This window comes from Eptatretus burgeri, chromosome 5 (assembly GCF_056783735.1).
Source record: "Eptatretus burgeri isolate ZD-2024b chromosome 5, Ebu_testis_v1, whole genome shotgun sequence".
Classification (NCBI taxonomy): domain Eukaryota; kingdom Metazoa; phylum Chordata; class Myxini; order Myxiniformes; family Myxinidae; genus Eptatretus; species Eptatretus burgeri.
In genome coordinates, this window is record NC_140965.1 from 107,859,977 (window position 1) to 107,876,808 (window position 16,832).

Genomic DNA, 16,832 nt, shown 5'->3' on the forward strand with positions numbered 1-16,832 from the left:
AATCAATATATTTATTTAACCAATGATTGAGAAAAATTCAAAATTCGATGAATTTTTCTCACTCTCAACACAGCAGATAAATATTGTCTCAAGTTCCTTTGATGTAAAACATAACTTTCTTTATCATTTAATGTTGTAAGTCGTTTTTCTGGAGATTTACCTTTTATATAAAATGACTGTTGGTAATCACTTAACCATTCTTTTCTTGGACTTTCTTTATCAGGGGCATAAGGTAGGTCTTTATGTTTGTTATGAAGTTCTTCTGGATATTTTAAATCAACCTCAAAATAATATCCAACTTTAGCTTCATCCAATTCCTTTTGAGAGGAGATAACAATGTCAAGAAAAACTTTTTCATAATGTTTTTCATTAACCCATTTAAGTTTTCCATAAGGTAAAGATGGAGACATAGCCCACCCATACAAATTGTTAGCATCATAATGCATCAGGTAAGCGTTTTCCTCATTCTTATTATAATCAGGAGGATATTTGTTATTTGCTTTAGCATATCTCTTGGAACATACTTGAGATATTCCTCCTCTTTTCACCTTCTCTATCATTAAAAGCATATCTATATCACTGATTAATTCCAAATTTTGTTTTGTCATTTTTAACATAGAACTCCAAGACAAGCCCGGGGCTGTGTCATAGTGAACGGGGTCTAATCCATCAGAATTTTATTATGACAGACTGTTCTAAAAATTTCAAACACATCAACCAATAACAATACATCAGTTTGAAGATAAAATCATGATGTTCTCCAACATTCTTTACATTAAACTTCTCCCAAACCTTTTTAGCTTGAGTATAATCTCTGTCAGAAATATGAGTTTTATTTAACTTTCCATAGAAACTTTCCCTTGAAGGAAGTTGTGTTTCTTTGAACTTCTCAAATGAATCCATATTGTCATACGGATATATTCCCTTTTGTGATAAGAGATCAATCTCTTCTTGATTTGAGAAATGTGATTTAAGATTCGGGAAGTTTTGAATATTTGATACTAAGTTAGATCATGGACTTGACATAAACGTGTATGCGTCAAGAAATGTGATATGGGTTATGCGGGATGTATGAATTGTTTTTGTGAATGAGATGTATTTTTGATCTGTGTTTGGAATGGCAGAAATATCTCCATATGTCTTTGAAAGTTCATTTATAAATAGATGTGTGTCACAAATAGAGCGTTGTTGTGAAGAAAGACGAGAATAAAACTTGGAGGCTTGCAATGAAGATTACAACGGGAATGAGCTGGACCTCGATATTTAACAGTAAGATGACAGTGATCTCTAACCTTGATGTCTCCCTCAATTTTCTCCTCACAAATATGACAGATACTGTTCTTTCTAAATTCCTTTTTCTCTCCCTTTGTTAATGACATTGGTTTATAGGTTTTCACCATTATTTCTCTTCGTCTTATGCAGTCTTTTTCCAATCGTCTTACAGACTCCTCTGAGGCATCTTCTCCTCTATAAATTTCTAACTTGTATTCATCACCAACAGATGATTTGATATAATAACAGAAACCACAAGGAGTACGTTTTTGATATTTATTTGTGTACTAGTAAAGCTGCCCGTCTTTGACGGGCGTCACTGGCAACATATGGTACAAGACAGACAGCATGAATGTATTTTAAACAATATATTATATCATTTTTATCCATTGATTATCATTCAGGTTTTCCCCTTCGACTGTCCCGCAGTCGCTCCACTTCGATGACATTACCACATAGTTTAGTGACTACACAAGGTGTACCATTCGTGAGTTCCGGAGGATCCATAGAGCGCATTAAAATTACAGGGCACCCTACTTTAAAATGATCCAAAAGGCTGGATCAGTTTCGTGTACATATTCATATCTTGTAGATTTTAGCTGGCCGGATCAGTTTCGTCTACATATTCATATGTTGTAGAATTTAGCTGATTCTGAAACTGTTAACAGCATGTCGCTCGGATGGTTCTGTGATTTTCTACGGTAGTAAAGAGAAGTACGACTTAAGCCTGTATGCCACTATGCGGAGACCCGAGATTTTTATGTGCATGTGCTCAATCCCGCACCCACACGGAAAAGACCCAAGTACACTGTCAGTACTCACCTCCACACTAAAACGATGATCATGATTTTGGGTTTAACCGTAACTGACCGGAGAATACTTTATTGGCAGTTGGTCCGGCTGGGCAGCGGGTATCGGTCGATGAAAATTTCAAAACGGCAACCATATATGTATACATAAAAAAAGCAAAGAAATACTTTGTACTTAGGTCAGAAAGTCATGGTTATGTGAAGAAACTACGGCACATGGGAAGTGCAAATTCGTCAGGTATGAACTCAACTGTTTTCTCCCCAAATGGAGCGTGATTCTATGAGCCGAACTCATCTTAGTGGTCCTCGAAGAAATGGGAAACATTTTTATTTCTTTTTTGTGCAATAATTCCTCCCATTTTGCAAATGGAGAACATGAACTGTTTCACTACCATAATCATCAAAACGAATTTTGAGGGGCCTCTTAAGGACGACAATAATATCATTACTATATATGTCAAAGCTTGTTTCATTTCATGCAGTCACAAAAATCTGATGGTGGAACAAAAAAAGGGGTGTGCCGAAATATTAATAGAATATAAATATAAATATATATAGGTTTAACTACCATAATCATCAAAATGAATTTTGAGGGGCCTCTTAAGGAAGACAATAATATCATTACTATATATGTCAAAGCTTGTTTCATTTCATGCAGTAACAAAAATCTGATGGTGGAACAAAAAAAGGGGCGTGCCGAAATATTAATATAGATGATTTATTTGGATTTGGAGAAACAGTATCTATCTTTTCAAGGACACTTTCTAAATCAGCATATATCACAAACGGATGTTTTATAGATTTGTTAAAATCTTTGAATGATATGTTTCAACCTGCTTTTGGTAAATTGATTGCGGTTGATTTTTGATTACTACAATATTTCGAAGGTTGATTTAATCGTTCTTTTGTGTGAAAGGAGTTGAGACATCTCCAACAAGGATAAGTTTTACATTTTCTCTTATATCGTTGTGATTTGGTTAATCTTGAGAAATTTTTGATGAAAGCATAATGTGATTTTTCCTTTGAAGTAAAGTGGAGAAGGTCAATGTGTGTTTCATCATTTTTATAGTTGTTTGAAATTTTTAATATCTAAACTTTGTTTGTATCCGTTAATCCATATACATTAACAGATAGATTATTAATCATTTTCTCAAATTTAGGAATATCCCTCAATGATATTGGAAACTTTAAATCTTAAACATTTAATGTATTCTTGTATTCCTTATAATGTTCAACCCTTTAAGGATTCCATTGTGGAGGATGTAAGTGAGCAAGAACAAACCACAGACAACATTTATTATCTTCGTTTTGAATATTAACAACCGCTTTAAGTTTTATCTCTTTTGGTCAATCAATATAAGAAGAAGCTTGAAGAGGATCTGATTTTAAGATGTGTATATCTAAAAAGATTATTTTTGTAATAGTAAATCCACTACCTACTTGAGTGTTATCAACATCTTGTTCTTGTCTCTGGAGTTCATCGTAAACATCATATCTTACGAAATCTTAAAATGATGAGATAAAGTGAGGGTTTGTCCTCATAAAGGGAGAAGTTTCATCGTCTTGTCCTACCATATTCATTTTTACTCCCATATAAAACTTAAAAGTTTACATTTCACTTAATGCGTTTTTAATTATAGTTTCAATACTTTGTTTCACCATAGCAACAGCTTCCATGATTGAAGATGGTCCAGCGTCTTGAAAACGAAACAATCATATTTGTATATGCCCTTTGAATGCCCCATCAGTGTTTTCAATGGAGAATTTAGCTTCCCTTTCTTCGTTGTTCTTGTGTTTGCGTGATTGAAGGTGTTTATTATTTTTTTAAAGAATATCATTATCACATCGATCACAATGTTTTGTTTCTTGGTCAAGTGGAAATATTTGTTTGAAAAGATTGAATGTGTGTTTGCTGGTTTGAAGGTGTTTTTTATAACATTTATATTCGTGATTACAAACATCGCAGTACGTTGTATTCACCATATTTATAGAATAAAACTTTGCTTTAAATAAAATGTTCTTGATGAAAATTTTGTTTAATTTATAGGTAAATCTGTGCTTAAAACCATTTTATCCTCCAACTTTTTTCACTTAATAAATACAATGTATCAAGACACAAAAGACAAGTGTCAATCAATCCCTTCATTTGTAAAATATACTGAGAAATGTCAAGGATGTAAAATTGAACAAATATAAATATAACAACTATTGGATAAAAACAATTATGGTGAATAATATGAGTTCTTCAATTTCCTTTCGTGGAAGGGCTTTTAGTATATCTGGAAGAACATCAATTAAAGTGTCTCCAACAAAAGTTTCTCCTTTCCTTCTGGTAATACAGTATATTCAAAACTAGAAAAAGCAATGAAACAAGAAAAAGTATCAAAAAATAAAAACCTTATGGATGAATCTTTAGAAAGAAAAGATAAGACCATGTGTACTGTGATAGGAGAAATTTGTATTATTTTCAACAACCCTAAATATGTAAATCCTGATGAAATAGAGGATGCCAATATATCAGGTGAAATGACATTTCGTTCACTTGTAGTTACGGATAATTTTAAAATTACCTTTAATATAAACAAGCTCGAATGAGCTAAGATCCTCGTCTTCATAATGATGACGTCATAAAAACGAATATGACGTCATTGTGATGTATCAGGTTTGCGATAAATTATCTGTGCTAATGACCGGCTTGATTCCCGAAAACAAAATTCAAACAACTTGTCTAGTTTCGGAGATAATGGTATAGGCGATTTCCATTAGTGGCGATATTATGACGTCAACTTTTTTTCTCGGAAGAATTTCCAAAATCAGAGATGGTTTCTGCCTGTGCGTGGCATTTCTGCATATACATGGTAAGTTTCACGAAGATCAGATGAAAACTCTGGGTTGTGAAACAAAAAATGTCAAAAAATAGGAATGACGTCACAAAAATTGATAAGACGTCATATTGATGTATCATATGTGCGATAATTCATCTCTGCTAATGCCCCGTTTGATTCCCGCAAAGAGAATTCAAAAAGCGTGCCTAGTTTGAGATAATTTTTTAGGTGATTTCCATTAGCGGAGATATTTTGACATCATAACTTTTTTTCTATGAGGAATTTTCAAAATCGGAGATGGTAACTGTCTGTGCAGGGTATTTTTACATATATATATACATATATATATATATATATATATATATATATATACATATATATACATATATATACATATATATACATATATATACATATATATATATACCAAGTTTCAGGAAGTTTCGATGAAAACTGTAGGCTGTGAAACAAACTAGTTTCGGAGATAATGGTATAGGCAATTTCCATTAGCGGTGATATCCCCCACCATTGAATGAAAAAGGTCATACATATTCCAGATAATGAGGGAGGTGAATTGGAAACAAGACACCATTTGGTCATCATCTCGAAAAAGTTCTCCAGGGGTGAGGAACGTAGTAACCAAAAATAATTGAGATCAGATAAGCGGTTTCCCATTTATTACAAAAAACTTTTTTTTCAAGATGGCCACCCCAGTTGGCCATCTTGGATCTAGCTACGCCAAAAATCAATCGGGTTCTTCCTTTTCAGGTGGTCCATGTGTGACCCAAATTTCAAATCGATATGGTGAACAGTTTATGAGTTATCGCACTCACAGCTATAAATGTTGACGCCCGGACGGACGGACAGCCGGACGACGTGGGTGACAACAATATCCCCCTTCCGCCACGCGGCGGGGGATAAAAAGGAAAATAATTATTTTAAATTTACACCAAAAATGAATTATTTTACAAGATTGATTCGAGAAATGAATGTTAAGTATGAGGGTGATAACACACCTTTCCTTACAATGGAAGAAACTGAACGTACAAGAGAAATGTTCAAAGGATTGTTGTTATATATTATTCACGATTGTCATTTTCAGGGAAATATCAACATAAGATATTGTATAAATAAAATAATGGATTATCTTGAAATTAAACCCGAACTTAGGATAAAATATAGAGTTTCTAAAAAAGCCAATAATAAATTAAATAACCTGTTTTCCAAATATATAAATGAATGATTTTTTTACCCATTTGGGAAAATAAGATAAAATTTAACAACCATAAAAATCTTCCAAATTCATTAAGATGTCTCATAGTTGGTTCAAGCGGATGTGGAAAAGCCTGCTGACTTTTAAAGATGCTCCTTACTCCCAACTTTTTCGATTATGATAATTTAATAATTTTCACAAAGTCGAGTTTTCAACCTGAGTATCAAGTACTCTCACAAAGTTTTAATGCTGGTCTTCAAAAAGAAGATACAATAGGTTTATTTAAACTTCAAAACAAACAAAATGATTACAAGATTGAAGATATAATACAACTATTTTGTGACACACAGAGATATAAAAAAAAAATCAAAACCGATAGCTTGTATTCTTAGTGATAATACGGATGATATACCTTCTCCAAAAGATTTGGATAAATCGAAAAAGAACCTCGTTATCTTTGATGATTGTGTAAATGAGAGAAACCAAACGGTAATTGACAGCAACTACACAAGAGGGAGACATTCTTCTTGTAATTGTATTTATCCGAGTCAATCATACTTTCAACTCCCTCGTCGTTCCACAAGAAACAATGCTAATACTTTTATTTTATTCAAGTTAAATTCAAGAGATATAAACAATTTTTTGAGAGATAATTGTTCTACATTATGTAGTAAAAAGGTATTTGGGGATTACATGAAGCACATGACTGAAAAATATAAATATATTGTTGTGAAACAAGATGAGATATTAAGGGATATATTTTCATATATAAATGACAACTATTATTATAAATCTTGTGGGTAAATCTGCTTTTGGAATAAACTTTCATAAATCAAGGTTCTTGCATTGTACAAATGAGAATGTTGTAAATTTACTAAAAAAAAAACACCCCGTGATACGCATTGTATCAACAACAGCAACTGGAGTAATAAGACCTGGAGAAGTAGAAGGTATTAAAGATTATTACTATATTTCAGTCGAGGAACATATGCGATTGAGGAATGAAGGTCAAATATTTGAGGAGGTTTCTCTTGGTTCAACAAAAATATTCACATTGTAAGAGTAAGTTAAAGAAACTAAAATCTGGTGGTCTTGGGATATGAGAAACTTATCCAGAAGGAATGAGACAAATTATTAAACATCTGAATGATAATGGGGTTAAGATATTATCATTTGGTTTTGATGTTGATGAAGAAACTCAACGCAGACGTATGAAAAGCAGAGATACAAGTATGAGTGAAGAAGAAATTACAACTCATATAAATGTTAATAAAGAGTTTGATGAAATATTTAAAGAAAAGGATTTATTTGAACACATCTACTTTAATGATGAAGAATAGGAAAATTTCCCTGTTGAACTTTACAATTCATTAAATGATATTTTCCAATAAATAAATGGATGGGAAAGAAAGAGGATGAAGATTTATGGAACATCAAGAGTTGGTTTCAAAAGTTGTAAAACAACAGGAAGACATAAAGAAGAAACGCAGACAGAAACTAACGGGTGAAGAAGCATTTGAAAGAAAACAAGAGAAAATTTTGAAACCACTTTTAAAAATTCCCAAGAAAAAATTATAGATGTTTCCACAGTTCCCACATGAGCATATACTACAAAAAAATTCAAATGTTGAAAGATTTCAGTCAAATGATGGAGAAAGAATTCGAGCACAACACTGAAGGATTATTTCAACAACTGGAAGAGATTAATCAACCCCCTGATGATATTGTGAATGCTCTTCAAAACAATGAATATTCAGCGGATTAAAAAACCAAAGCAGGCCTCATTCCAACAGAACAACCAGCAATATTTTATCTTGTTCAAGAAAAGGTATTGATATTTAATGATGAATTAAGGTTCTTGAGTTCTTCTCAACCCCCTGTTGAACTAACTCTGAGATCAATGTTTCTTCTCACAAAAGATGGAAGACAAGGTTCAACTGTGAGGGATGAATCAAAGTATTTTGATCAACCATTGGACATGGAAAATAATGATAGAGTATATATTGATCTGCTGGAATCTGTTAATTATAGGATTAGTCTTTCTGGTAAAAGAAGGAAGAATGAGGAAAAACACATTATTCAGGCTTTAAGTGACATTCGTTCAGGTGTTAGTTTTCTTCCAAATGACCAATCACAATTAGTTTATAGACCATCATTGTTGTTTGGTAGTAAGAAGGCTAGAAATAACAGTTGTTTTAATGAAGCATCAGCCATTTTAGACCAGTTGATGAACATGAAAATAATTAATAAATGTCAATACAAAAACATTTTATCTCATATTAAATAAGATCTTTTTCTTCTTTCGGCTGCTCCCGTTCGGGGTCGCCACAGTGGATAATCTGTCTCCATTTTGCTCTGTCCTCCATATCTTCCATTGACACTCCAACCACCCGCATGTCCGCCCTCACCGCATCCATGAACCTCTTCTTTGGCCTTCCGCTTCTCCTCCTACCTGGCGGCTCCATCCTCAGCATCCTTCTCCCTATATACTCCGCACATGTCCAAACCATCACAATCTCGCCTCTCACTTTGTCTCCAAACCGTCCCACCTGCGCTGTCCCTCTAAAATACTCATTTCTTATCCTGTCAATCCTCGTCACTCCCAACGAGAATCACAGCATCTTTAACTCTGCCACCTCCAACTCCGCTTCCTGTCTTTTTGTCAGCACCACCGCCTCCAAACCATACAACATAGCTGGTCTCACTATCATCTTATATTCTTTCCCCTTCACTCTTGCAGCTACCCTTCGTCACAAATCACTCCTGCAACTCTTCTCCACCCACTCCATCCTGCCTGCACTCTCTTTTTCACTTATCTACCACACTCTGTTACTTTGGACAGTTGATCCCAAGTATTTAAACCCATCCACCTTCCCCACCTCAACTCCTTGCAACCGCACCATCATACCACCACCCTCCCTCTCAATTACGCACATGTACTCCATCTTACTCCGACTGACTATCATTCCCTTCTCTCCGTGTGCGTACCTCCACCTCAGCTTGCTCCCTACTCTCGCTACAGATCATGATGTCATCCGCGAACATCTCATATTAAATAAGATGAGAAGCACAATCCTTAGTTTTAATTTCACAACAATCGAGCACAATCATCATTCCCATACCCACTACAACTTAACACAAAAAAAGAATATGAGGCTTCTTTATTATCCATCAAACTTATAATACCTTATTTAATATAACCGAGAAAAATTACAAGTTTCGTTATAATCCGGGAAGTGGATACAAAACCATAACAGTTTCACCTGGAGCATACGAGATTTCTCAAATATCTTCCGAAATTGTTCGTCTTATAAAAGAACAGGGTGATGAACCAAAAAATATTGTTATAGATATTCAAAAACATACTTCAAAATGAACAATTAAACTTAAAAACTACAACAAGGTTGATTTCACAATTGATAATTCATTTAGAGAGTTATTGGGTTTCTCCTCAAAAAAGATTGAAACTAATGGGACGTTTTACAGTGATGTCATTCAAATATCCTCAGGAATAAATTCGGTATTAATTCACTGTGATTTGATTGATGGTGCTTATAATGATGGAATAAGAACAAATACAAAATCTTCATTCAGCGCATACTCAACCCCAATTGGTTATAAATTCAATATGGAACCCAAAAATCTGGTTTATCTGCCTGTGTCAGGAAAAACCATATGCAGAGTAAATTTTAGGATAACCGACCAAGATAATCGTATGATTTCTTTCAATGGAGAAATTATATCAATCAGAATTCACCTACGCGAAGTTTTCCAAAAAATAAATACAATGGTTATTGTGAGGAAACACGAGTTGGGAAAATATAAAAGAATTACAGGGGATGCGATGTTCCTTCCCCCATACTACAAGGTGAAGGTATGTATCTTGGTAGAGGATACTATAAACCTAAGAGAAAAAGGGGTGTTGGACATCACTTTAAAGGAGATGGGATAATTGATACTCTAATGGGTATAGGTTCAACTATTCTTAAACATAAAGACCTAATTGGTTCAACTGCTTCTGCTGTGGGAAATGTAGCAGGTGCTGTAAAGAGCAGAAAAGATGCCCAAAAGGAATCTCATAAATTAAAATTACCCTCGTGTGGGAGTGACGGTCATCTCTGCGAGAAAATATATAGCCTCCTGAAGGTAGGGCAGTTTTGCAAACTTTGAAGTCACGTGACGCGAAAACGAAAGCGAATATCGAAAATCCGGCCTGACAAAATTTAGATATTGTCCCATAGATTTATATGCCACAATCAAATTCAAGATTGCTTGAAAAATGTAGGAGGAGATAGATTTTGAAAATCGTCATTTTCACATTTTTTGCCAACTTTGAAGTCACGCGACACGAAAACGAAAGCGAATATCGAAAATCCGGCCCGCCAAAATTTAGATATTGTCCCATAGAATTGTATGCCACAATCAAATTCAAGATTGCTTGAAAAATGTAGGAGGAGATAGATTTTGAAAATCGTCATTTTCGCATTTTTCGCCAACTTTGAAGTCACGTGACACGAAAACGAAAGGGAATATCGAAAATCCGGCCTGACCAAATTTAGATATTGTCTCATAGATTCATATGCCACAATAAAATTCAAGATTACTTGAGAAATGTAGGAGGAGATAGATTTTGAAAATCGTCATTTTCGCATGAAAATCGTCATTTTCGCATGAAAATCGTCATTTTCGCATTTTTTGCCAACTTTGAAGTCACATGACACGAAAACGAAAGCGAATATCGAAAATCCGGCCTGACAAAATTTAGATATTATCCCATAGATTTATATGCCACAATCAAATTCAAGATCGCTTGAGAAATGTAGGAGGAGATAGATTTTAAAATCGTCATTTTCACATTTTTTGCCAACTTTGAAGTCACGTGACACGAAAATGAAAGGGAATATCGAAAATCCGGCCTGACCAAATTTAGATATTGTCCCATAGATTCATATGCCATAATAAAATTTCAAGATTGCTTGAGAAATGTAGGAGATAGATTTTGAAAATCGTCATTTTCGCATTTTTTGCCAACTTTGAAGTTACGTGAGACGAAAACGAAAGCGAATATCGAAAATCCGGCCTGTTCAAAATTTAGATATTGTCCCATAGATTCATATGCCACAATCAAATTGAAGATCGCTCGAGAAATGGCGGAGGAGATAGAATTTGAAAATCGTCATTTTAGCAACTTCAAAGGCCTCGTGACCTTGACCTTGACCTCCGGTGACCTTGAAAGTCATACCATCGTGTACGTCTCATCGACCTCAAGCAGGATCACTTATGACCAGATCTCCCACTTCAACTTCGTTGTGGACGGACGGATCGTCACCTCTCCTCTCAACACCAATATTATTAGGTCATGCTCGAAGAGATGACCAAAAAGCAATAAAAGAAATTAAGAAAGGCAAAACTCAGTTGTCTCCCCAAGAACGACAGAAAATAATTCAAATACTTGGGTCAGGGTTTCAAAAGTTTTAAAATCTTTTTTCCTCAATAAATACATGTATGGAAGCAATTGATAGTATCGATGATTTGGATGATACCATTGTCATCTCAAACTCCACTAAAAAAGAAGATTACTTCAAGGGAAATGCAATAACTGGAACAGACTGGAATGCAAATGGAACAAAAATTTTGAAATAATCAACAAACTTGTTTGAATCTATCCGAAAGTTTCTTGTTGTGTAAATTTACATTCACTAAGGTTGGGAATAACACAAACGCTACACTCGTAAATGATTTCTTCTGGAAGATGTTTGATAGTGTGCGTTTGTATATTGGAACACAAGAAGTTGAAGCGGTTGATTATCTCTGCTGCATCTGAAATTATGAAATTTACACCATATTCATTTGGTGATAGAATGGGAAAGGGAATGTCAAAGGTTTTATTCCTGATATGTCAACGGAAACAAACACAGACCCTGGATATAGTCAAAGGAAAAGAATGTATAATTATGATACAAAAGCAGGTAATAGTTTTACTGTGGAACTTCCTCTTAAAGGTATATTTGGATTTTGTGATCATGATAAAGTTCTGTATGGACTTAAAATTATATTAGATTTCAACTACAAAGGAATGATAATGAAAATGGATTACTTTTTGTTGTTGGTATTGCTTTTTGTGATCAGAATAAATTTGTCATTGATGAAGTGAGTTTATTGGTATATTAGTGAATATATTCCTAATCTTAAAACAGAAGAGATGTTGAATAGAAGACTTAACTCAAAGAAACCACTCAATATATCATACCCTTAAAAGAAGATGTCAACACGTTAAACTGAACCAAACCACTTACATATGGAATTTAGGTGTTCTGGAAGGAGAGCCACGATATCTGTGGATAATTTTTTTTTTTAACCAGATGGTGATACTGCTACTGATAAGAATAATGCATTGAGTGATAATGCGAAGGTGAAACAACTTCGTGTTTCTCTAGATGGAACATTTTATCCACGAGATAGATTGGAAATGTATGCTTCAGCATAATCATTTTTTTTCCCCAATTCAAGTCTTACCAAAAGTGTGTGAAAGTAATGAAAATAAAGAACCTATTTTGGATACGACAGCATTTAAAAGTTTGTATACAATCTATGCGTTTGACCTGAGTGCGCAAAAGGAAACTATAAAGTCTAATCGAGTGGATACTTCCCTCTACATTGAAAGAGGAGAGAGTGAAGAAGTTGATAGATATTGTTTGCTTTTGGAAGAAACAGAATTACAGAGGAATACAGATAATGGTGTTATGATTAGTCTCACATAATTTTTTTGTTAAATAAATGAGTGGCGAAGGACCAACTGGGGTATGTTCATCAAATCAATCTTCATAAACTATCATCTTGTGTTCAAAATCAAAAGCCTTGTACAATTAACATTAATACAATTCAGAGAAAAGGAGCAGTAAGAATTGATGTTTTGCTCACAAGAGAGCAGGTGAAAATCTTGAACGATACTGGCTCACTTAAAATTAAAATGTCAAAACCAATGTTGAAGAAATATTCAATAAGAGTGACAAGTGGAGGATTTCAACCATTTCTAATTCCTTTATTTGCTGGTTTAAGTGTGGTTGGAGCATTGACGAGTGGTATTTCAGCAGCGGTAAAACTGCCAACGAAAGGAAGGCTTAACTCTGGGCTCAAAAAGAATTGGAAAGAAATAACAAAGAGCTGGAGAAACAAATTAGTGGAAGTGGTGTAATTGTTGATTTTGCTGAAAAACTTCAAAGTCTGCCTGAGAAAGCGAGATTGTAAGTTGGAGATATGCTTTCTTCTATCACACAAGCAGGTGTAAAATTAACTAAAAGGGGTAATGGATTATATCTTTCTAATAAATAAATGAGCATTGATGAGTGGTTTCAAGAATTTGGAAAGAATACAACATCAAATTTAGAACTTATCATATATTGTAAGAAATAAAAAATTCATTATGTGGTTAATTTTACGAGAGATGAATTAACAAACGTGTCTGAACATACAAAGAATATTATTATGAACTTCGAAGATTATAATGGGAACAGTTCTCAATTGGTTTGTATTTTGAATAGTCAAGCCAAATATTATTTTGAGAGTTTTGGTCTTCCATCACCTGTTGAAGTAAAAAAAATTCTTACAGAATGGTGTTTATCAAACATTTCAAATCCAATAATTAAATTCCAAGTGTTGTAGTCAATTATGTCTGTTTGTGTTATTTCAACTCAACAAAACGAAAAAAAATTGACTATTTTTAATCTCATATAAATGACTTATGTTGGAAAAGATGGTTCTATCTTTGGTGTATCCCAAGAACTGAATATTGATTTATCAAATTATTACACAAAGGCACAGCCTGAATGAGAGAAATGTAGTATAGCAAAAAATATTATCATAAAATATGCTTACAAATTAATAAATTATCCAAGCCTGACTGGCGTGAATGACTTGGTGAGATTTGTCACATAAGTGATTTATCACAATATTGTTGTGGTTGACGAAATTCGCAAACCACCATTCAGGTCCCGTAGGTGAGATATCTCTGTAAGTATATGTGTAGTTAGGCCCAAACCCGTTGTTTCGAGGGAATAAATGTCATTCATGCGGGCTGCGACCCTTCTAGATTGCCGTTTTTCTTTTACTATCTTTATTTTGGACCAGCTGCCATTACTACCACCACCAACCACGTCTCAACAGCCATCACACAACAACCACCAGCCGCAACGCCGCTTCACAACAACAACAACGCCAACAGCCACGACCTTTACCGTCACATCTCGCTCTCACAACCATCGCATCGCCACCATTTCTGCGCCGCTTGTGGGCACCGATACTGGACTCGTGCAGGGCGCGCACCGAGCAGGGGTGCAAAAGCGCCGGCCTTTCCGAAGAAAACGGATCAAAAACGACTCACGCCCACTTCTGTTACGTCCTATCGGCGAGCGTGGGGCGATTTGGCCCCGCCTCCAGGTGCGTTGGAGTAATATCGCTATATGCAAATTCATGGATCAAAAAGCATTCACGCCCACTTTTCCTCGGTCCAATGGGGAGCCAGTTAGAGGTGAAGGGTCGGAGGTAAAGGGTCAAAGGTGAAGGAGCGAGGCCACGGGGCATATAAGGGGCCGCGCTCGCCAAACAGAGCAGTTCGGTTGGGAAAAGAAGTAAAGTGTTCGGAGGAAGTGAAGAGTTCGGAGTCAGTGAAGAGTTTGGACGAGTCAAGAGAGGAGTCGGAGAAGGCGGTTGGACAGAGCTGTGGAGAGGTGGCGGCGGCGAAGGCGGTCGAGGGGGTGCTCGTGTCGGAATCGGGGAGCTGCGGAGGGGAGAGGCCGGCAACGCGACCGAGGTCGTGGTGGAGACGCTCGTCGCGGGACCCGAGACAGGGAGATATCCTCCTTCCCCCGAGCATCAACAACCCCCTCCTGTTTCCCCCCGCGCTGAGATAGTGCGAGAAGGGGGCCCCGTTCCCACCCCCTACCAGACACTGTCCGCGAGGCCCGCGGAGTCGGAGCGCCACCGCCATCTTGCGGCTCATCATCAGACGGGTAGGCCCGACGCGGTCTCGGCCCCAGGCCCGCCTACCTCCCTCATCCTTGAGGGTGGTCCTTTTCTTTTGCTTTGAGTGTATGTGTTGTCGGCGCCGTCTGTGAAGTAAAACTGTATAAGTGTTGCCGCGTGCTCGGTAGTCGGTTAGATCTGCATTGTTGCATTTGCTTTTTGTGTATTATTGTGCTTCTTCTTCTTTTACATTTGCTTTTGGTGTAATTGTATATGTGTGCTTTCCGTTCATCGTGAAATAAATGTGCTTTATGTTGAACTGTTTTCCCGTTTCGCTTCGTCTTTTCCTCTATTGAATCTCCATCTTACTTCACATAAAGGGTTGGTCGTGGGCTAAAACGCCCGATAATTAATCGAACCGTCGAGGCCAACGATAACACCGCTCGGTTATCCCGATAGTACGGAACGGGTCGCTTAAAGTGGCCCGTGTCCGAAGTCGACCTGCGGCGAGGTGCGATCGCCCGGTCTACCCTCCGTGTGGGTACTTAGGTAGGTCGAATTTGGCGAGCAACCCTATCCCACGCGGGGGGGCCGGTTGGCACGATCGTGGTGAGGCCGAAAGGTCCACCCGTGACTAGTTCCCGGCGTTAGTCCGAGAGGGTCACGACGGGATTGTCCGTCCGGTGGGCGACGTGCCGTGATTCGAGTTACGTGGCCGCTCGCACGCCAGCGGGCGCGAATCCGCAACACTGGTGTCAGGTCGTGCGATATAAACTCATCGCCCTCCTCGCGGCACTGGTATCGGAGAATGGGTAAACGGGCTCTCCTGTCTCCAGCTAAATTCATGGGAATCGGTCCAGGGGTGAGAGGAGCGACCCCCGATTCCCTCCAAATTACGAGCGAGCTAAATTAACCCTTTACGAGAAGCAAGATGGCGTCTCAAGGCGAGCGGGAGCCGGGGGTATTAGAAATGGATGTAGAATGTGTAGAATCCATGGTCCAGGATGAAATCCCCGTGCAGGAAATGTTGGTTGTGCAAGAACACGAACTCGCCCAACTGAACCCAGAGCCCGAAATAGGTGCGGCGGCGGCCGCGGTGTATGACACCTCCCCTTCCCCTCTCCACCAAAACCCTTCCCCGATCCCTGCCGAAATGGCTCACCCAAGCGCACCCGACATGGCCCAGCTATTCACCATGCTGGCAAAGATGAATGCAGATGCGCAACAAATGAATGCGGAAATGAAAATGAAAATGGATACAAACACAAATGAAATGAAAAACATGAACAAGCAAATGAAGGAAGAAACGAAAAAGCTGCGGGGTGAGACGCAGAACATGGGCCGAAGCCTGCAGGCGGGCATGAAGGCAGTGACCAGGGAGCTAAAAATGGCGACTCCACGTGTGGGAGCAAACGAGCTGGAAGGGGGTGCAACGGCTGTCGGGCCCGCGGTGGAGGCGGGTGGAAAAATAATTCGGGGAACGTGTTGGGCGAGGGTCGTGACGGTAACCGAGAGGGACAAACTAATTGGGGTGACGGAGACGTGCACGAGGGAGATAACAAGGGAAGAGACGGAAATAATAGTTGAGACAAGGGAGGTAAAGGGTGAAGAGGTGACTGAGTTGGCAGAGACACGGGAGATGGGAACGATAGAGGGAAGACTACACGATGAAGACGGGGTAAGTGACGCACACACACACACACACACACACACACACACACACACACACACACACACACACACACACACACA

General features: G+C 37.4%; 1 protein-coding gene across 4 annotated transcripts in view; it reads right to left on the reverse strand.

Moving 5' to 3' along the window:
• The window catches only part of LOC147027123 (tyrosine-protein kinase ABL1-like), a 135,862-nt gene that overhangs the window by 59,422 nt on the left and 59,608 nt on the right, over nucleotides 1-16,832 (reverse strand). The gene's annotated exons all lie outside the window — the stretch shown is intronic.